The sequence below is a fragment of the Melozone crissalis genome, unplaced genomic scaffold (assembly GCF_028551555.1).
Source record: "Melozone crissalis strain CALT ecotype California unplaced genomic scaffold, PUWL_Pcris_2 ptg000013l_1, whole genome shotgun sequence".
Lineage (NCBI taxonomy): Eukaryota > Metazoa > Chordata > Aves > Passeriformes > Passerellidae > Melozone > Melozone crissalis.
Window position 1 is genome coordinate 31,755,475 of NW_026535791.1, and position 23,112 is coordinate 31,778,586.

Consider the following 23,112-nt stretch of genomic DNA (forward strand, 5'->3'; position numbering starts at 1 on the left):
TCTAGGACTGATCCATTGCTCATGTTGGGGATCTGTTCAGTAATTTCCTCATTTCTAAAGAACTCACATGTTTTATTCTTCTTCTATAGAAAACAAGTAAAAAGATGTAATGGGAGACAACTGGCACACGGTTGATATATTCCTGACACGAAGCTAGGATGAAACTTGGAATGATACAGAGAATGAAGATGTGCTCTCATACAGAAGGAAAAATTTTGTTTATCTTAACAAAACAATTGCATATGTGGCCTTGTCCTGTTGCTACTTTTGGCACCTTGACAAACAGTAATGATTGGTGTGGTCCCTTGGCCTGTTTCCACATGCATATGTCTGTCTAGCTATCTGTCTGCGTGGTGTGTGCATTATTTTTATGTGTGAACATAAATAAATAAATTTGTCTAAAAATGCAAAGGATGGGCTGTTAAAGGAAGCATCCAGAAAATCCTCTCCCCTAAAAATCTGTGTTCCTATATCAATATCCCTCATCTACAAAGATATTCCAAGTATTGAAGATAAAATCCACAATAAATTAGTGTCTGTCATAGTTCCTCTTCTTCTCAAAAACAAAACAAAACAAAAAACCCCACCCACCCAAAACTAAACATAAAAGTCAAAACAAAACAACAACAACAAAAATAACAACAAAGAAAAAAAAAAGGGAAAGTCTGTGAATGTTAAAAAAAATTTAAAAATATAATTTCTTCAAGGCTAAAAAATTTATGTTGCAAAACTGTCAAAACAAAGGTGTTTTTTTTAATAAATATTCAGTTTCAAGTCCTAGCTGCATTATGGAAGCCTTGACTTCTGGCTTACTGTGTGTTCTAATAAGTAAAAAACTAGTCTATGATAGCTTCCTGAGGAGTCAGATATACAGTTCAGGGTCTTGAAGTTACATTTTAGTGGAATATCTGATTCCGAGTGTCCACATAATTTGAAAACATATCTGTGAAAATAGCTGCTGCTGTCATTTTTCAGTGTATTAAATAGGATTAGATAATTTTTCAGAAATAGAAGCTTTTGTGACTAATCCTTTATGTGAAAATCTGTGATATTTTTTGTATGAAAATAACTAAATGTTAAATCTTTTTGGTGTTCTGACCAATATTTTATATTCTCCTCCCATTTTACATTATACATATTTTTCTGTTGTCTTCCCTCACGACTACCAGGAACAGAATGGGGAATGTTGTCTTCATTTCCTATACTATCAATGCAATGTTTTGTCATACAGTGCCAAAGGCACTCTTTGATTGCTATCTGAAGCTGATTTTATCAACATCTTCCGGGCATTTAGACCATGCCTACACTTATTTATTAATATACATCACAATGCTCCACAGGGCTCTGATCTATGATGATACTGCCAAGCAGCTGCTTGGAGCATGCCCTTATCAATATCTCAGTTGTTTCCTTGTATTTCATTTCACTTCATTTTAGATTTGTACAGTGCAAAAATCTACCACTAGAACTAGTTTTCTAGATGTGAAATTCTTTATCCAAGACATGGCTGTTTTTTACAAAAGGCAGGTTGAATTTCTAAGGTTACTAATGAATATTGGCGCCGGACATCACTGGGAAATCTGGGCAAATAAACTATCTTGATATTCAGTATTTTTAAAACTCTGAATTTACAAAGAACTAAAAAATGTAGTTTGTTGAAGTGATAGAAAAAATTGACAGTGAGAAAGAAAATTAATAGAATAATATGTGATAACCTCATAAATAATTGATATAAAATAATGATCAGAGGATTAAATTCTTGAGATGCAACTAGCTAGGACAGTTCCTACATTTTTGCATTTTTCAGTAAAGCAATTGCAGCTGCCAAATCACAGAGCTCTGTCAGCTGTCTTACTGGGTAGCAAAGGGCCATGAAGTCTGCTACTTGTAAACAGTGTTAATATGTTTGCAATTCATCCTAAGGAGTTGCATTTGAGTTTTAGCATTTCATTATTTACCTTGAAAGAAGTAAGCACAGTCCTCATAAGTATATATAGTGTTTGCTAAATCCTTTAAAATAATATTTTAAAATAACTTTCATATTTTTGTACTCTGCAGCTGCAGGTTTTCTCCTGCATAAACATAGCTGAATTTTCATGTAAAATGTTTTCAACATAATTCTTTTGGCTTTTGCAAAAAACTTATTAAAAAACGTTTTTTTTTGTGTTGGTTGGGAACACAATGCTGTTCCCCCACTGGCTCTCCAACATTTTTGAACTCTATAACTTGTCTTCTTTATCTCAGCCCCTAAGCTGGCAGAGGGGAAAAGCAGGAATTCCCAGACCAGAGTTTTTCTGCTTTACATGTTCATTGCACAACCAAAGTGCTTATTACCCTAAACAGACTATAAAAGGAAAGACTATAAAAGGAATCTGCTTGATAAAATCAAATGTCAATACCAATAAGTTGGTCATCTATAATAAGATTACATAAATCGAATCAAGCTGACAATTGGATTTATTTGGTTTTTTGGGGGTTTTTCCCCCTTAAGTAAAACATATAAAAGAAAAAAAAAAATCTGAGATTATCAGATACATATGTAGAAAATGCAGCAGGGAGAAAAATGCACTGCATTAGAAGTCTCATTATCCTGAGATTTGAGATACATAATATCAGGTCATTACAGTTTTTATTATCTTCTATCCTGTCTTTCCTTTCCATTCAGACATAAGTTGATTCATGTCTCATTGTGTGTGGTGCAGGACTGAAATTTATGAATCTCTATCTACTACAGAAATAAGAAGACATTAAAAAAATCCTCATAATGAAGTAGTGAAGGGGTCTTTCACTTTTCTGGTAGTACCTATAATATATTTGATTTACGACTACTGATTATAGAAAAGACAATAAAAAGGAGAGCATTGTGACATCACTAAAAATTGCAAATAATTATAACTTTATGGAAAAGAAGATAGGATTTGAGGGATATTGTAAATGGAAACAGATCTCCCTCCTTCTTTTCTTCTTTACACTTCAATTCCCTTGTCCCTTATAATGCGAGAATCTGGTAGGTGTCTCTGTCAGAGAGGAAAGCCTTATGCACTGAGCTGGGATTTCTTCTTTCATCCTTGCAGCCAGACAAGTTCCTCACTCACATATGCTTTGGAGCTCTTCTCAGTTGTACTTGGATTCTATGAAGTAAAGCTGCTGGCCTGAAAATGGAACATTAACAGCAAGAGAGACTATGTCTCATCTTCAGTTCCTTGCCTTCTCCATCACAGAGTGGCAATACCTTGAAAAAAGCACTAACTGGGTAAATCTAAGCAGGGTCAAGGCAGGAAGCTTTTCAAGAGAATGTGTCTCTGTTATTCAAGTAATTAAAATATGTATGTCTAAGCTAGCGGAGAAGTAATAATTCATTTATGTAATAAATATTAAATACTTCAAAAAAAAGGCCGCCTATTTTTCACAAGTTCTTGCAGACATTATTGGCTTTTGAGAAGTAAATTTTCAACTCCCATAAGACCAGGGTTTTATCATAATTCATTCAAATATTATTGAATTTACTCTGAATATTTGTATATTTTATTAAAAAAGGTTAAAACTCTTGTGGTATTTGGTTGTCCATTTGAGAGCATCTAACATGATGCTAAACAGTTTACAACCTTTAAGTTTTAACTTAAAATACTATTGGATTGCATGTTTGAGATTTTTTTCCTGAGTCATCTTCTATTTTGGGGATTCTTTTCAAATGAGCAGAGTTTTTGCATCCTTGAAAACTAATCTGCGACTGGGGAATAACATGGGAATCTTCCAGTAAAGTATTTTTTAAACTATTACCTATAAATCCATTTATTCTGTAAATACAGAGATATAGATTTCCCTCCTTTAATGGCTAGAAATTTAGCCCGCTTTTTCCCCTTATACTCACTATTACTCCTACATAATGTTATTTATCAGGGTCAACCTCTTAACTTTGTCAAAATCCATGGTATGTTTTCTTCCCCAACACTTTGCTTTTATTCTTTAAGTCAAAAACAGTAGGGTAGAAGTACAATAAATCCTTAAGCTGTTTAAGTTACTATCAGAACAAAATGCACATCACTTACAGCAGCTGATTGTTTAAAAAATAGATGCATATGCTATTTGATTTTTTTGTTCACTAGAATTACTTTCTTTTTCCCTTCTTAACAAAAATTCTCTTCTTTTGATCTTATTCAGAAAAGCAGTAATTCTTTTTTAGGACACTTGAAACCCTCAATAGATGCTGATTTTTCCACAACATCTGCCATGTTCCTATTTTTCCATGCTGAACAGACGTTTTTTAAAAGTAAATGCAGAGCAAAACAGATTTTGCTAAACCTTAATTAGCATTTTTATAAAATACTTCACCCATAGAATTTAATAGGAGAACTCTTTATGGCTTGACTGGTTTAGCCCAACAGTGGATATATTGACATTTTACTTTTCAACTGGATAGAGATTGCTAGACATGATTTAACCTTTCATGTGCTTTAGAGCAAAATTTTAAACCACTATGCTCTTCTAATTGTATCAGCACTCATTTAACTTAAAATACCAAGACAGTGAAAACCTTATATTGTCCTGCCCTTCTTACAACAAATACTCAGAACCAAAAACATAGTGCAGTTTATCATGAGGGCTTTGTAACTCAAGGGCAAAATTCCCTTTGAAACACTGTTACATTGAAACACACAGCTAATGTTTATATCAAAAAACTTTGCCGTAAAAATACTCCATGTATATTATATAGACAGAAAGCTGTGTTTACAGTAAAACCTCCTTTGCCTTCAAAAATTGACAACTTTCTAAGAATAATTTCTGTGCTGACAATAAAAGTCCCCTAACTCTTCAGAAATAGGACATTCAGACTTTTTTTTTCCCCAATTGCAGCTGCCATAATAATTTGAAATACATTTCTTTTTATTCATTTTTTCTCACTGTTGCATATTCCCACTCACTGTGATGGCCAAGCTGCATCTATGATGATATGAGAAAGAAAAATACACCACCACGAAAAAGAGCTCCCGGGTGCACCACCGGTCAGACAGCGTAATTGAAGAGGACTGCTTTCTGATGGGAAATGTGATGTACAAAAGAGCTCAAGAGTGTTCAAATGAGCTGCCACTAAAGCGTCTCTGAAAATGCAGAAGTATTTTGTCAATATTGTTGTTGGAGGTTAGAAATGATTCTGTCACTTTCAGAATTTCAGTCTTGTTTCCAGATAATCTCTGCTTAATTCTGAAAGAGAGAAGGCTTATTTCTACTATTACGATGATGTTAGCCTTTTTAACTGTCACAGTTTAAATTTAAAAAAAAGGAAAAGACAAACATATATTCTGTTGATGAATTCTCATCACATTGGATTGTTTCTGACAACGAAAGAATATTAGGCATATTCTAGCTGTTCTAATAAATTTTAACGTTTTTAGCATGTTTAGATGCTAGAAAACAACTTTGATAACAACAATGTAAATTATATTTAGTTCAGCTTTCATAATTTCTCTTTCATTGGTATTTACTTCCACAAATGTGTCTTAAACTTGAGATTTTTTTCAATATTTCTTTACATGGCAGCCTTTCTGTAATGGTATTATTTTTTTAAAAGGCATGGCAGTGGAGGAACCCAGCTTTGAAACTTTTGAAAGAGGTAACATCTTCAATGTTTTATCACCTCTGCATGTCTAAAATAAAATTTCTCAAAGTTAATTCTATTTCTGTGCCACAGACTAATTGCATTTGTTTTCTTCCATCAGTTGCATCTAACTAAATATTAGTTTTAATCTCTAAATTATTACTATTCCCCCCAGTTAATTTCTTTTTTCTCCTAGAAGTTGTCACATCTGCCAGCTCATCTGTTACATAGACAATTAAGTATCCAGCTTTTAAGTACTCACAGATCCTTATCTTTTCCTAAGTTCCTACAGATCACCTCAACTTTATAAAGATTATTGACATTTTCAAGATAGCTAAGGGATGTGCTTCTTTCAGCGTGTCCATAGCATCTAATACAATCAATATTTAGGCTGAGGATTGTCTAAGAGACTGGGGTTTTTTCAAATTTCACTGCTGTTGGGATTTTTTGTTGTTATTTTTTGGTTTAGATTTGGTGGTTTTCTTTAGTTAGTTTTTTTATTAGTTTGTTAGTTTTGGTAGTTGCCTTAGTGGGGGGTTTGGTTTTCCACAAAAACTTTCAGCTGATTACACATGGGAGCTCTGGAAAAAGACTCTTCCTGTCTCCCTGGAATTAGAGTTCTGCAAAGTCCCAGGGTTCCCTGTGTTGCCAAATGCCTTATACAGCTGAAGGTTGTTCTGAAATGTCTCTTAATTGAGCTTGATCTTTGCAGATGAGTGCACTTCATAGGCACATTTCTGTAGTGGTAGAATACTGAAAGAAAGTACTGACTCCTTGTTGTGCACAGCAGAGCTTGTGTTAGCTCACACTGCCCAAGGCCTTCTGACAGAAGCTGGAATATGTTAAACACAGTAAGGAAAAATTTTGTTTGTTTTGTTTTATCTTTCAATTAGTTCAATACTTGAAAATACAGCTCGGAGGTCAGATAAGCATATCTGCCTAGTTAAAACTTCTTCCAAGTTCATTTAATCTGAATAACTCTATTGTTAATTATGTATTTGTTAAAAAATACATAAACCAAAATGTCTTTCAACAGATACCCTTTGGGGAAGGATAAGGGAAACCTAAGAATGAAATACCTCATCTTTCTAGCTTCCAGAATTATAGATTCTTCATAAAAATCTGTTATCATATTTTACCCAATAAAAAAATTTATGAGCAGGATAGTTTGTAACTTTATTGCAGAAGAACTGAAGAAAGTGAAAAGCTGGACATTCAAATATGTCTCACCTGTCTTGTAACTGTGAATACAGCTGTTCTGTTTGTGCCTAGACCTGCCTAGAATGTCTTACAAAACTGTAAGAACTTCAAAGCTGCTGGTTTGATTTCCCTTTGATTCTGGTCATACTGCTGTAAAAGTCTGTAGGCATTTTTTGCCCTCATTATTCAAGTTTCATGTTGTTTAACTGTCTTTTTGTATTTAGGTAAAAATGTGGATCAAAGTAAAAACAAATGTAACTAGTTTTTAAGTAAAAATAAGTTAATATAGTTATAATTTATTTATTCACAGTATTAGACATTCTTTCCCCTTTTCATCAGTTTCTTTACTTCATCTTTTTTTCCATCTTGGTGTCTCTTTTTCTCCCAGATCAATACATCATACTTTCCTTTCTTGTGCATTTTTCTTATCCCAGGTGTAAGTGTTATCTTTGTTATATTAATTCCTCTCATATGTAGAACTCATAATAATAGCTTACTTTTCCTCACTCAAGTTTGAATTTTTGAAAGCAGATATACACCTGATTTGGAACATTTTAGAAGCTAGTAGAAATCATCATTGTTAAGATAAGAGAAAAATTAGTAACTCTGAATTTCCATGAGTTCACTCATCAAAAAGAGGTGATGCTGACAAAATTCTTATCTGGCAATATAAATTCCAGAGATACTGTTTCTTAACTGTCCTTTTAGTTCTTCTTACAGTTTTGTATGACATGCAGTGCAAGATTCTTAATGTTATTTGTTGCCAGTATAATAGTCATAATACAGGGAGATAGCAGAAGAGATTTTGCACTTTTAGAGTCCAGATGCATTACTGATAGAGATAACAGGGCTGGTCATGTGTGCAAAGCTACTTCTTTAGCCAATAATTCCTGGGGTGATGTAGGACCTCACCAGCAAGTCATCTGAAGATATGAATTAATAGACTGCCTTGAGAAAATAGAATACTTGGAAAGAGACTGAAGCTTCCTATTGAATATTTCACTCATTTTGCAACAGTCATCCAGGGGATAACTTTGGGCAGCTCTAGAATTCCACATGTACGTGTCCTGCTGTGCCCAGCCCAATTTCTACATCCAAATTTCTTGACTGAACAAATGGATTGAGGTATTGAGTGAATATAGAAGAAGTACTTGAGGCCGTTGGTGGATGAGAAGCTCAACACGACCCAGCAATATGCACCCAGAAATCCAACCACATCCTGGGCTGCGTTAAAGAAGCGTGACTGGCAAGACAAGAGATGAGCCACCTCCTCTACTCAGCTCTCAAGAGATCCCACAGTGGAGTACTGCATCCAGTTCTGGGGCCTCCAACATAAGAAGGACATGGACCTCTTGGAGTGAGTCCAGAGGAGGGGCAAGAAGATGTTTTGTCTCATGCTCCAGCACCTCTCTTATGGAGACAAGTTGAGAGAGCTGGGGTTCTTGAACCTGGAGAAAAAAAAGCTCTGGCAAGGCCCTATAGCAGCCTCCAGTACCTAAAGGAGACCTACAGTAAAGTGTGAGGACTTTTTACACGGGGTTGTAGTAATAGGACTAGGGTTAATGTCTTGTAATTGAAAGAGGGTACATTTAGATTAGCTATTGAAAGAAATTCTTTACTGTGAGGGTGATGAGGCACCAGAAGAGGTTGCCCAGAGAAAATGTGGTTGCCCCATCCCTGGTAGATGAGGCCAGCTTAGATGGGATTTTGAGAAACCTGGTCTAGTGAAAAATGTCCCTGTCCATGGCAGAAGGCTTTGGACTAGATGATGTCTAAGGCTCCTTCCGACTCAAACCTTTCTACAATTCTTTGATAAACATCCATGGTGGTGTGCCCCCAATAGTCATCATTATATATTCCATTTTATCTATAAATAGGGGAGACGAGAGGAGAGGAGAGGAGAGGAGAGGAGAGGAGAGGAGAGGAGAGGAGAGGAGAGGGGAAAAAGAAAATATTAATCTGATAAATTTACCTTGATTTTCCTCATCTATTATACAGAATAACTATAAATGAATAAAAACTTTCTACTTGCATAACTTATGTCACTGAACATTGTCACAAGAAATTTTGGGTTCTGGATTTGCAGGGATATGGGTGAATTCAATGCAAAACTTAGATAAAATCTTTCATAGGCATTTGAATAAAACCAGCTAGGGAAATTCCATCATAGAAGTTGAAAACAATTTTTTTTTTTTAGTCATGAGCCATATTTTGCAGATGTTTGTTATTGTGGATTGTCTGTCATATCACCCCAGTATTTCCACATTTCATTGTGTAATTTTTCCAGAGGGGGTACTTAATAATGTGTATGGTCATATCATGGACATGATTTTACTGGACATGATTTTACCATATCATGGACTATGTGACTGTATTACTCACAAACTACCAAGGATGCATTCTTCCCACAAAGTATAAATGTTTTTAGCAGTAGACACCATGAAGTTTTAAGCTATGTCCCTGAGAACAGTCATACTGGTTGGTTTTCAGAATCAGAAAAATTGGTGTTTCATTGGTCCCACAAGGAAATCGTAGGGAAAATTTCAAAACTAGCCAAGACTTCATGTCCTGATAGAGAGAATGTTTAACACAAGGCTTGTTGCTCTTTCCACCTCTTTGTCCAGTTTATCAATAGATGGCAGCAAATAGCCCTTTTAACTCTGATCTCCAGCACAGAGGGTTACACACATTTATTTATTTTGAGTTCTTTCGTATTTCTTCCTTTCTTTCTGAGACAGTCATGTACAAGACTATGTTACAATGCAGTTAGACTATACAATGTACACATCTTCAGTATGTAACTTCACCAGATCCTCTCTGGGGAGAATTCATAGGGTTTCACTGAGAGCTGTAAACAGTTCCTGCCAAAACCAAGTTAGGAAGGAAGTGTGTATGCATCCTGTAGAAATTCACTGAAATAATTCAGTGACAGATTGAAATATCCCATCTTTAAGTTTCCATTTGCTGACAGGCTGAAAGACAGTCTCTAAAATCAAGGTTGCAATTTTTGATTTTTTTTCCTTATGTTCCTCAGTTTTAAGTTTTGTAAAAGTTTTTTTTCTTCACTTAGACATTTGCAGTATTCCTTGTGCAGCTCATCCTAGCAAAGCCCCTTGAACCTAGTCAGTCTGGATAGAAAAGATGTGTACTTATTTGTAAGTGATAAAAATGCTCTCTAAAGTTACAGAATATCTTTGCAGATTTCACTCTATGTGCTCAGAAATATTTTTTTCACTTCCTATTACTATGTTCTGAGAAGCTTTTTCTTTTAGATAAAGGGAAAGGGAAAGGGAAAGGGAAAGGGAAAGGGAAAGGGAAAGGGAAAGGAATTAATAAGAACCATGGGGTTCATTAAAAGAGGCATGACCACAGGTTCAGGAAGGAGATTGTCCCCCACTACTCTGCCCTGGTGAGACCCCATGTAGAGTGCTGCATCCTGCTTTGGGGTCCCCAGGAATAAAGAGACACGGACCTGTAAGAACAGTCCAGAGGAGGGCCAAATAAATAATCAGAAGGCTAGAATTATGAAGACAGGCTGAGAGAGATTTGCAATTAAACAGGGAGAAGAGAAGGCTCTGGGGAGACTTTCTAGCAGCCTTCCAGTACCCAAGCAGGGTTTAAAAAATAGAGGTAAAATGATTTTCACATGGGCAGATTGTGATAGGACAAGGGGTAACGTTTTTAAAGTGAATAAGGAGGAATTCAGGCAAGGTATTAGTAAGAAATTCTTTACTGTGAGGGTGATGAGGCACTGGAACAGGTTGCTCAGAGATGTTGTGGATGCTCCATCCCTGTGAGTATTTAAGGTCAGACTGGATGGGGCAGTGAGAAACCTGGTCTAATGGAAGATGTGCTTGCTCAGGCAGTGCAGGGAGAACTAGATGATCTTTCAGTTCCTTCCAATCCAAGCTGCTATCCTGCAATGCAATGATTCTATCAGCTTTGCTGAGAATCATCTTTTGGAATCAGTTTCCTGATACGTGAGCTAGCGACACTTTCTTCAACTCACTCTGCAGTAAGTGTACTCTTTCTCACTGTGTGTTACCATGATGATGCTCTTGGGATATAAAAAGAAGATAGTTAAAAAAGAGTAATAGATAGCTAAAAATATTTTGATGCAGTATGTATTAGAAAGCTGAAAATAAAAAGAAAAAAACCACCTTAAATATCAACTTTTCTGACACCTCTATATAACAAAAGGAGTTAATTTTTTCTACTGAGAACTATGGGCCAAACATGTCCCTAATAAAAAAGGACAGGAAGAAATGCTGAGGGTTCATGTGAGATCCCAGGTACCTTGAAGATTTAATTTACTATCTAATACAATAGATCTGTACCTTAGTACATCCAAATAAATTAAAAACTGTATGAGTCATACTTTTTTTTAACAGAGTTATTAATTTTTGAAATAAAAATATTTGTCTAGATGTTTATGGTCTCAACTCATCTTGGATTTTTTTGGAAAAACAAGAGGCATGAATTGATTTTTAAAAAAAGTAGGTATTAATAGAAAGGAAGGGAGAAAAAAAAAAACAGTGAACTCTTTAAAATATCCTGGAAATGATAGATATTGAATATGCATTTAAACAATTACCAATGTGAAATGAATTTAACACAGGTTGTATAATTTATTGTCTGGCACTGCTTGGTTACTTAGTTAAGCCAATAAAATTATTGAGATTTGGAAATGAAAATGAAAGCTTGTCTTCATTTACTCAAGATGTGTTTCACTTGTAACTCAAGTTTTATTTATACATATTGATTTTTTTATAAATTATTTTCCTACAGTAATTATAAATTTCACTTTTGAGATTTAACATGTCATATGTGAAATGAATTGTAAAAGGTCACATTCTACTTCTACATCTTGAGCCAATGTTGTAAAGAAATTGAAAAATGCTGTATTCAGTGTTTAGGCCCCTGAAGTTTTTGTCCTTTCTACATTACCTATGACAGAACACAGATGTTGCCAGCAAAACGAACACACTTGTATGAAACCAGTGAGACTGAATTGATAGTGACCAGTCCACCACTTCCTAATTAGTTTTATTTTTTATTTTCTTAAATTGTCGTGCTTTAATTATTTTTAAAGAAAATATTATGTGAAAACCCATCACTGTGATACTATTAGGCAAATAAACGTATTTCATTGTTGTTGTAATGTATTGAGCCTGACTGCCTTCCAGGTGTGCACCAAAGCTACTCTATCACTCTTCTTCCTCAATTGGATAGGGGAGAGAAAATAAAACTAAGGGTTCATGGGTTGAGATAAGGACAGGGAAATCAGTCACCAGTTGCTGTCTTGTACTAAATGGACACAGATCACGGAAAATTAATTTATTACACATCAGACTGGATTAGGACGATGAGAAGTGAAATCAAGTTTTAAAATACCTTCTCCCCAGTCCCTCCTTTCTTTCTGGCCTGAACTTCCATTTCCATTTTCTCTACCTCCTCCCCTCAAGCAGCATTAGAGGACAGGGAATGGAGGGGGATGGGGTTGGTTCCTCACATGCTCTTTCTGTCACTCCCTCCTCAGGAGGAGGAATCCTCACGCTCTTTCTCTGCTCTTGCATGGGCTTTCTGCCACAAGATACCGTTACCAGATATAGTTCCCAATGAACTTCACCAATGTGACTCCTTCCCCTGAGCTGCAGGTCTTCTTCATCTGCTCTAGCACAAGTCCCTTTCACAGGGTGCAGGTTTTTGAGTGTTTACTTTCTTGCAAGCTGCTTGAGACTTCAGGAAGTACTTGTGAGTTGATGGCTTCTGTGTGAAGGTCATCCTTGCTAAAGGGAAATTGAGGATGGTGAGCTTCAAGATGGTGGGACATTCTCCTTCCAGGTCTGCTGGAGCATTGCTGTGACACTCTGACACAAGGTCCAGGCAAGACTGAATATGGATTCTTGGAGTTGCACATACTCATAGACACACACACACATCAACAAAAATACTAGAAGAATGCCTTTATGGGTATCACACACAAAATCTGCACTAACTTAAACACAAACTACGCAAATGACCTGAACCTGTTCTTACTTGCTCTTTTAGTATAAAAGACAAGAGAAAAGACAACTAACAAGTAACAAGGGAAAAAAACAGGGAACCCTAGGAAACAGGTGGTGTGAGAAAAAAGAAGGAACAAAGGAAGAGGTATAGCTGAACAGAGCAGAGGCAGAAGTAGAATTGAAGGGGAAACATCACACCAGAAAAAGTCTGAGAAGGCAGGTTTTAGTAAAAACAGAAATTTTCCTTAAACAAGCATCCTATTGTATCTTCAGCTCAATAATATCTTCAGGTATTGAGAGTGTCTCAACAAATGGCCATCCAATTGATGTCTTTAAATTTAGAGATTGCATGGTCATAACAGCAAGAGTGACTCTAAATTTGGTTTTCAGAAATGCATCCCTCTGTGTGTCTATTTATTTTTCCTTTCTGAAACACTTTTGCCTCTATAAATAATTTTTCCATTTACAAGAGGAAAAGTACATCCTTACTTTTTGTTTTACCATGTGTCAGGATTATATCTTAATCAGATATCACTGTCTGGGAAACTAATAAAAAAAAGAGTTGTGCAGCATGATGCTAGTTGTAGGTGGCCCACTTCCAAGAGCACCATAAGCTTTAGCAGATGTTGGCCAGACTGTGCTAAATATGTGTCGGCAACTTTAGGAATCTCAGAACTCTTCAGTCAATGATCCTACACTGCTGCTTTCAGATGGGTTTTTAAATTTTTCTTTTTAATTTTTTTTTTAGCAGACGAACACTCAGAATTATGTGAATAGCAGAGAGAATATGCAAATAAGCAGGAACTCAAAGTCATTGTGAGCAATGGTACAAAGTGTCAGAAAGTAGATAGGACCAGCTGCTCCATAATGGATGGGAAGTCAAGTGAAATAACATGCCAGCAGGGCAGGAGTCTTGACATGCAGAGTATTGTCCGAAAGTACCCAGCCAGGGGGAGCAAAGCAGGAGCAGAGACAGAAAAAAAGAGATCTTTACAATACCACCTTGGGCTCTCATCTTCTCTGCACTGTAAATCTCAGGTTTTGACATTCTTATATTCTAAACCCAGAGGTGTTAAATATCCTTATTTATGTTACTAGCACAGTTCCCTATCTCTGCCATGGTGTCTGTAAACTGTGCACCACTGGAGATCATGAAACTGTTTTAAGTTACACCATACCTATCTGCTAATAAAATAGTTTGAAAAACACATGCAGTAGAATATTACAGACTTTTTAACAAAGCTGACAGAGAAAAAAAAAGGCAGAAAATTTACCAGCTTTCAAAAAAAACTTAAATTTCCCCAATCCCCCAAAAACCGCAAACAAAATGACAGAACCCATCCCCAACACTAAACACAAATCTCAATTAATTTAAATTTAAGGTTTTTAATACTATATTGAATGAAAAATCAATGTCACAATTCTAATGTAGACATCTATAAGCATATACAGTACTAAAGTGCCACTACGTGAATGAAGAGGCAAACTCCTAAACTAGTGATTTTTAAAGATACTGAAAATTTTGTTTTCTTGATATACCACTAAAATAGCAATTCAAAACTAATTGCACTAAATAATTTGTCCCTATTCTGTAGCTTTCTTATTTCTGTCTCCTGATTGGAACCTTTTTCTCTAAATATTAATACATACTGACTGTAGCAGTGTTTTAGTACTTGAAAATATTTTATTTCGACAAGCAGTGGTCTTTAGGAAAATGTTTTTATTGTAAGGAATTATGACTCATTGGGTAACAATCAGAGAAGATGTTAGAAAGAATTTAGCATCTAAATATCAAGAAATATTGGCATATAAACTTATCTTTTTAATCCTCTAAAAACTCCTCTAATTTATTGTCTCCATTGCATAATTTGTAGCATTGGATCTTAGATTATCTGTGCATAATTTAAAAAAACCAAAACTAACTGAGCATCAAATGCTTTAATTGTTCATTAAGTATTTGCTAACCATAGGAGCAAGTAACAATTAAAACTGTAGCTTGAATCAAATGTTAAAATCTAAGTAAATCTTTCTTGGATTTCATTTTTTTTCCCAGTGAACTCATTTCTGTACTGTTTTAAATGAAAGTCCCTGTTACTTTGGATTACCTTACCTTTGATTTCTAGAAGGGTCCTGCCTAAAGCTTAGATAATCATGAGTTTTTTTGCAGGGGGGGAAGAGAAACAGATACCTCCAGCAGAAGATTCTTCTTGCTGTAATCCGATTCACACAAACAGCTTGGAGGCACCTATTTCTCTTCTGGCTGCAAAGGAAGACTATGTGGATAACTTAGAATCAGACACATAATTTTACAGTTTCTGAACCTAAGGAGACAGACCAAAGAAGTAGTCTCTTAGAAATACAAAAAATACACAGTTGTATATGTGCATCTTTATAGGAGTGTCAGACTCAAAGTTTCGCTTGCTTGTAGCTTGAACTGTTTTTAAGAGGAAATCAAAGCGCTGGTTCTAAATACATGAGGACACGTTTGTGCTGGAATAGTCTTCCAGTAAATTTAACAGAGAGCTTGTTAAGAACATGCATCTTTTCAGGAGAGGTAAAAAACTGTATCATTACTGTTCATTTTAATAGCAGGCTTAAACCAATGCTTGAGACATTATTCCAGGCCCATTTCCTACAATTTTAGCGAGCTGCTCTGGCATTTTAAGCTATATTTCCAATTACATCAAGAATATCCTTAGTCTAGAACTGTTGAGCAATATACAGCTCAATCATGCACAAAAACTTTCCTTATTCCCATATTACTTATTATCTCAATTTTTAACAATTGTCCTACAGTATGTTACATAAAAAAAATATTATAGTCTGGTTTCCACAGTAAAACTTCTTTAGGGGAAGGTATTCTTTCATCTCTGTGATTAGCACTCTCATGCAAGTTGCAAGTGACCTGATTAAAATTTTTGCATCTGTGTGAAGAGTTTCCAAGCTTCTAACTTGCTATGGAATATGTTGAAACTTTCTAAGACAATAATTTCTAGTACTTGTTAAAAATTTTGCTTAAGCTTCTGCATAGAGAGATATCTCCGTAGGTGTGCTTGATCAACTTAGTTAACATACTTGTATTCCTAATTAAAGCACAGAACAGAAACAATGAAAGCAAGACATCAATTGTTTTGTATATATGGTGGTGTTTCTGCCTTTTTGTAATAAATGACAATAATAAACCTCAATGAACTGTGAGCTTTGCTCACAAACAATATGATGTTGTTTTCACAGCAAGTGATTTAATTACGCCTTTTTAAAAATTAATAGAAACCTTGGACAAGGAATTTGGTACTAAATGCTGCTAAGCATTGAGTAAAATGCCAAACTTGGCTTTTGTCTTTTATTTCTTTTTACGTCTGTTTCAGGAAACAGAAATTGATTTATTTTACCTGGAAAAAAGATTGAAGGTCAAAATTAAGCAGTTTTAATTAGATACGGTTAAAGTCCCATGGAGCTTCTCTGTCTCCTGTCTTCAGTTCCCACTCTGTGAAAACCTTCTGAGCTTCTCCTGCTGCTTTACTCGGATGTAATCAGCACCCTTCAATGAAACTCTAACTTAAAGAGAATTCAATATAGTAGATGATTTATTTAAATACGTGGAAAATTAGTGCCTCTGAGCAGAGAATTGCATGTTCTAAAATGAAGGTAAGGTCTTATAGGTGATCTGTGACAACACTTATCATTACTGAATGCAATTTATACCTCTATACAGGTATACATCTATATAAAAATACATATATGTCCATAAAAACAAAATTTATGATGAAGTCTGTCAAAGTGTTTTGCAAACATATTAGAAGTGTCCCTTGAATATTCCAATGTAAATGAATATTACTTGATTTTATTACTTTTTATTTTCCAGATGAGTATTATATATAATAAACCTGAGGACATGTAAATTGCTTATACTCATGTAGTGAGTCTAAAGCAGATATGAAACAAAAGAAGCTGGGTTTCTTAACTCATACTCTGTCTGTAATTGCCATGATACTACAAAGCTGATTTTCAATTACTTTATACCTGATGCAGTCATGCCTCATGCACTGTAGCTGCAAAGCTTTGATATAATTTTTGAATTGATGGCACTCTAAAATGTATCTTCAGTCATCCAGATCACTATTATACTAACTAAAGATATTGAATACCTTGCATAAAAATACTAAAGCCTAATTTCAAAACTTATTGATGAAATGCATTTACATTTAAAGCTACAGGACAGTGGAAAATTGGATCATCCTACTTGTGACAGGGACATCAGTACTGCAACATATTATGAGGCAATGAGGCTATGTCTCTAGGAAAATACATACTCCTTCATTGGACCAGATGTGTATTCAGAACAACTGAGAGGGTTTCAGGCATGCAAATCAATTTTTAGTGTTGAAATATAGGAGCAGGACACTTGAAACGATGTGCAAGCTGAGAACAATTTTTTCTGAGTATAACTTAAAAGTATGGTAATCACTGAGATAATTTGATGGAAGAGTTCACTCCTAGCCATGCAAGCAAAAAAAAAGTGTTCCAATTGAAACAATGAGGATATAATTATCTCTTATTAAAGATTATCTAAACAATTGTAGGCTTTGGCACCAATGGTGTGCATATTTTAAAATACAAGCGCACTGCCACTGAGATTGTATTTACCAATTTGGCTTGTAAATATGGTTACTTCTCTGTCTTTGGACGTCTTGAACAGATAGTAACCAAGGTCAGATACTGAGTGAATTCCTAGTGAGAAAAAATCTTTAATATATTACAGCATGCTAGAGAACTTACTGGGGATTTTGGATTTAATTACGTGGGATAAATGATTGCTAATTCACTGTATAGAGTGTATTTTATGCAGTAGCATGATAGTTCTGTACTATGTATTCCCTGAAGTATAAGATAAAATAAGGATAACTGCAGCGGTGCCTACGTGGCCACTAAGGCAAAGTCCGGCTAGCTGATGATCTGTGGCCGACACCCCAGCTGCACAGAAAGCCAACCCCCTTTGGTGTCTTGGCCTCAGGCTGGGCTGGATTGCGGACTGGAACTCACGGCACTGACGGGACGAGAGAAGGAGTCGGACACCTTGCTGGGGGTGAAGGTCGATTTATTCGATGACACGGAAGCACCAACCAGGGAGGACACCAACCAGCAAAATGGCCCCAGCAACATGCCGTCGAGGGGCGGGAGCAGCAGGATTTTAAAGACAGGGGGGTGGATAAGGGAGGGATTCACAGCAGACCAATAGGGAAAGGTATAGGGAGGAACTTAACATGATGGGCATACAGAAACATCCAATAAATACAGAGTAAAGGAGGGGCCCCGGGACGCCAGCCAACCACAACTCCCAGAGAGAAGAAAGTTCTCGAAAACTAGGAGGAGTGGGGGGTGATTGACTGGGCCCAGGGAGGAGAAAAAGTTTACTGATAAGGAGAAATAAGGGAGGAGAAATTACATAACTTAACTGACTGACAAAACTAGAGGCAGGGGTAACCATAGCAACAAAACTGTCAGGAGGGCTATGGCGGGAAAACTGGGGAGGGCAGAACCATTTTACATTGGAAAGGGGGGAAACAATACATAAAATGGGGGAGCAATACAAAAAACTTAATGACACACTACAACAGATAACTGTTTTCCTGAACATAGCTCTTTCCCAAACTGAATTGTCTCCTCAACTCCAAGACTACAGTAAAACATAAACTAAGATGATTGGTACTATGGGATAAAGGGACAATACTAAAGTTTATTTCACCTACAAATAATTATTTTCTACTTGTCCTTTATCAGTTGTCTCCCAGCTGATCTTAGAGAATCCTACTTGCATATCTGTAATTCTCTATAGAGAATCTGAACAATTTATCTCTCTTACCTTTAATTTTACTGAAGATTCTCTATCCAAAAATATACCTAATCTGAGAAACGTTTTCTAAAATGCAAACGTAATTTTTAATGTGAATTCTTGATGACAGTAACATTAGCTTCAGTTTTTGATGCCTCTAATTCACATTGTGTGATAGGACCCATATTCAAATATCAAAGGCAGTGTAATCAAAAAAGCTTATATTGACTTCGCAGACCTATGCAGAGAGAATTTGGAAGTGTAAGCTTATGTGGAAAGGGTGCTCCTCTGAGGGCATCTGATCAAAGAAGCCACAAACCAGAACAGGAAAAATGGTAAAGGAGGTCATGATAAGAATAAATGTGGTCAGTGGCATGAATTGGTAAGAGTATGTGGGATGTGAAAAAGTTTTTTCAAAAGGGGGGATGTGGAAAGGGAAGGGGACAATCAGAAACACACCTGGCCAGTCACACTAATCAATGGGCAATCATGGATCTGCAGGCAAACAGCAACTGAAAAGGGTGCAAGCAAGCCTGGAGGTCCTATGTGTTGGAGGCAATCAGTGGGATTGTGCCAAATGGTGATGCAACGTGTGGGGAAAGGGGGAGCAGGGAGGTACAGAAAGGGGGATGATCAGAAAGGATATAAAAGAGGCCAGCTATGTGTAAAACTGTGCCAATGAGTATGTTCTTTTGGCAGAGCCCTGCACCTGATCGATGAAGCCTGTCCTCTCTTCTTATATCTTACTATGCCTTAACTCTCTCTCTGTAATCTATTTTTCTATGCCATGTGTGTGTCATGCAAGAACTCAACACCATCTGCTCATGAGGCCTGGGTGTGAGTGAAATGTGGTGCCAGACACTGGAGTCAGATTTCAGCAGGGCTATTGTGTCAGCTCCCAGAACCAGTGGAGTCTCCATGTCAGCAACAGGAATGAGTGGAGCATCTTTAGACCCCAGACACTGGGATGGGAATTATGTGTGTCCCAATAAAACAGCTAACGAAGGGAACAGGGTGAGTGAGGTGAGTGAGGGACCTGGCAAAGCCTGAATTCCTAGTTCCAGCTGCTAGGCAATGGCTGTCTGCATCTTCCCAAAACTGTGTGTATGATGTGTGTATTCACAAACTGATTTTAAGTTGTAGCTGCTGAAGAGTAGGTGGTTTGGGTCTCGAGAGGAGTCTCAGGTGCTGGCAGGGTCTGCACTGGGCTGTGAGCTCTGTGCTCATGGGACGAGTGTGACTGCTGCATGTTTGTTGCAAGCACTGAGATGGACCAGCTGGAGAGTAAAAACCTCCAGGGTGGATAAGAGGGACTGGGATCTGAGCAGGGGTGAAAAGTAGTCAGAGGGTCTGTACTGGCACCCAGGAATTCACAAATGTGTGTGTGCTTGTGATCCTTGAAAATTCACTGCTGGTTGCACATGCAAAGAGGAAAGTGGCAGCTACGTCTCTCAGCCTGGGCAAAGACCCGGGTTCCTGGGCACTGTGCAGGGCAGAAGAGAGTCCTGGCATGAGCAAATGGAGGAGACAAATGCTTTCCCACTCAAATGTGAGAACCTATAAAGAATTTAACCAAGCTAGTCGCTTCAAGGATTTCAAAACTGGAGTTTATCAAAGGACATTTTGTAACTTGAGATGCAATTTTTTTCAGAATACATTTTATTTCTCAGTGAATCCCAAAAGTTTGGAACTCTGAAAGTCTTTAAAGATACTTCAATAGAAAAACCAAAAAAAAAAAAATCACATCTGCCTCTACCTACAGTCTGATCTCTAGTCATCTGTGTGGATTTTAATTACTGGTTGGCAACCATGCTAGACAAATTTGAGCTGTTACTTTATTTTTAATTAAGTTGGGAAGAGTCCCTAATCAGCCTTCGAAAATGACACCAAAGATTGCATACGTACACATTTCTTTGATTCTTCTGTCCATAATTCCTTAGAGCCTAGGAATATGTAGACTTCACTTTTCTTTTTACAAGTTATGGAATTCTTTTGCTGAATTTATTTGCATTATTTGACATTTTCTATTAGATTTTATAAAATATAATTTATTGCACACAATAGTAAGAATATATTATATCTATTTAGAGATATTTTAAATTACATAAGACTTGACTGAGAGCAGCAAGCCTGTTTAAAGAATCCAAAATAGATTTGAAATATACAATAATAATTGTTCCACAATAGAAATACGTCATTTGCCTCAGAGGTCCTTTCTTTTGAATGCATGGTGGTTTTTTGTGGACTTTGAGTATATTCTATATACTTAGAGAGAAGATAGTAAACATCAAGCCAATGAACTGGAAAATCAGAATAAATACAGTACTTAGAGTATAATATTACTGCCCAGTGGGACTTTTATTAGCCACTAGCTGTAAAAAAAACCTACTGAAATATGATTTATATTATATATAATTTTAAGAATTCAATAGTATTCTATGACCATCAAGGGTCATAATTTTCACATAGCTGCACATTGCTGCTCAAAGTTTCTTTCTGTTAAAACAAATCAACAGACTGAAAATTAGTTTCCATGGATTGAAAATGGCTCATTTAGTCTGAAGAAATTGATTCATAGAAGTTAGGGACATAAACATTAGAATGAGTTTAATCAAATGCTTAATCAATAATAATGTTGAATTTTAAGCTGACATCAGGTGATTAAAAAGAACATTGCTACAGGAGGTACAAAGTTATGAATAATCTGCCACTTGAGACATGAAAACTGCAACTCATTCTAAGTCTGACAGGGGATTTTAGGTATTGCTTCTCTTGATGCCTGGGTAACTATTTCTTACACCTTTACTTATTGCATATTTACTGAGATTAAAACTTAGTTCAGACTAAATTTTTTATCTCCCTAGGTGGTATTTTCCCACAGTAGTTACAGAAGAATTCAGATTCACTATTCTTAAAGGTGGCAAATAATCTATTTCCTGAAGAGAGAGCTCTATATGTTCAGCTATTTAAAAATCTTTGGTCTAAATGTTCAGCTATTTAAATATCTTAGGTCTAAATTCCTACACCACACTGACGCACTTTTAATGCCTCCATTCTGCTGTTCTCTTTCTGTTCTGCTGCTGAAATAATCTCCAAAACATTGACAGGTTCTTGGAATTAATCTTTTAAATACCAATTAACTTCTGACCATGTAGGGTTACACAGTACCTCATCATGTTCCATAATCTCATAGATTCTAAAATGCTGAAATAAGCCTAGAGCAGAATATCAAGAGAACAGAATGGTAAAAGTAGGATTAGCCTTTTCAGACTAGTGTCATATATTTCATGTAATTGTAAGCTGGGTCCTTAAATGGAAAATGCCTTGTAAACCATACTTTTAAGCAACCAAAGACAACTACAAAAAAAAAAAAAAAAAAAAAAAAAAAAAGAAAGAAAGGCATAGAAAAATCTTTTTCAAAAGCGGTCATTGCCTTAACATCATTTTACCTTTGAGATATCTTTCTATATAGGTGCATCCCTTTCCATTAGCAGAGCCCTGTACCTGTGCTCGTGTGGATGCCTGCAATAGGCAGGGATAAAAAATAGAAATGAAAAGCACAAGCATCTACTCATTATGGAGCTGGGAACTGAGTCACAGTGGCTGCCAAGAGACACAGTTAGTGCCAAGTAGGAATACTCTCCGAATAAGCAGAGATCTGTGCCCAGTTTCTTGTTGGAAACTGATGGAGGAAAATGCCAGCACACCAAAAGTACTAAAAATAGATCATGCAAAAGAGGGCTAGATAGTCTATACAAATTTTGGTATAAAGAGAGTGATTCTAAAGTCCCTGATATGCTTCTTGAGACTCCTAGATAGCTTAACTGACACAAAAGGACACAATTTAATTCATGTGACTTGTAGATTACGCAGACATTGACCCAAGAGGGACTTCCAAAGGGGAGATGTAATCAGTGGGACTTGGGCTCAGGACGAACCAGATGCTCTCCTCTTAGGTAGGAGTTGGGAATACCTTCAGCTGCAGGAGGTGTGCTCTGGTCAAGTTGCTAAGCCAAAAGAAAGAGATGAGGGAGGAGGTGAGAAGAGCATGCTGCATCAGGGGAGATGTGTGGGAAAGTGAAAGAATCTTTGCTGAGGTCTGGCACAGTCCAGAGCCTACATCCCATGGCAAACAGCAGGAATTTTACAAAACCTGCGCTTGAGCAGGGGTAGGACAAATATTTCCAGGACCATGAGACTTGGAAGCTGGGAACATTTAGGACCCAAAGAGAGGAGCAAAAATCCAGGTGGTGATGGCCTGAATCATACTCTTAAAGGGAAAGGAAACAGAAACTCACACATATTGCACGTCAGCTCCTGGCTGCAGAGCTGTCATGTTCAGGACTTTGGCTCCTATGAGCCCACTTCAAGGAATAAGAGCTGCTAAAGAGGATTCAGGCATCACAGTTGCCTGTGAATAACACAATGAAGAGAACTTTAAGCGTGATTCATCATAGAAAGGATACCAAAGCCTG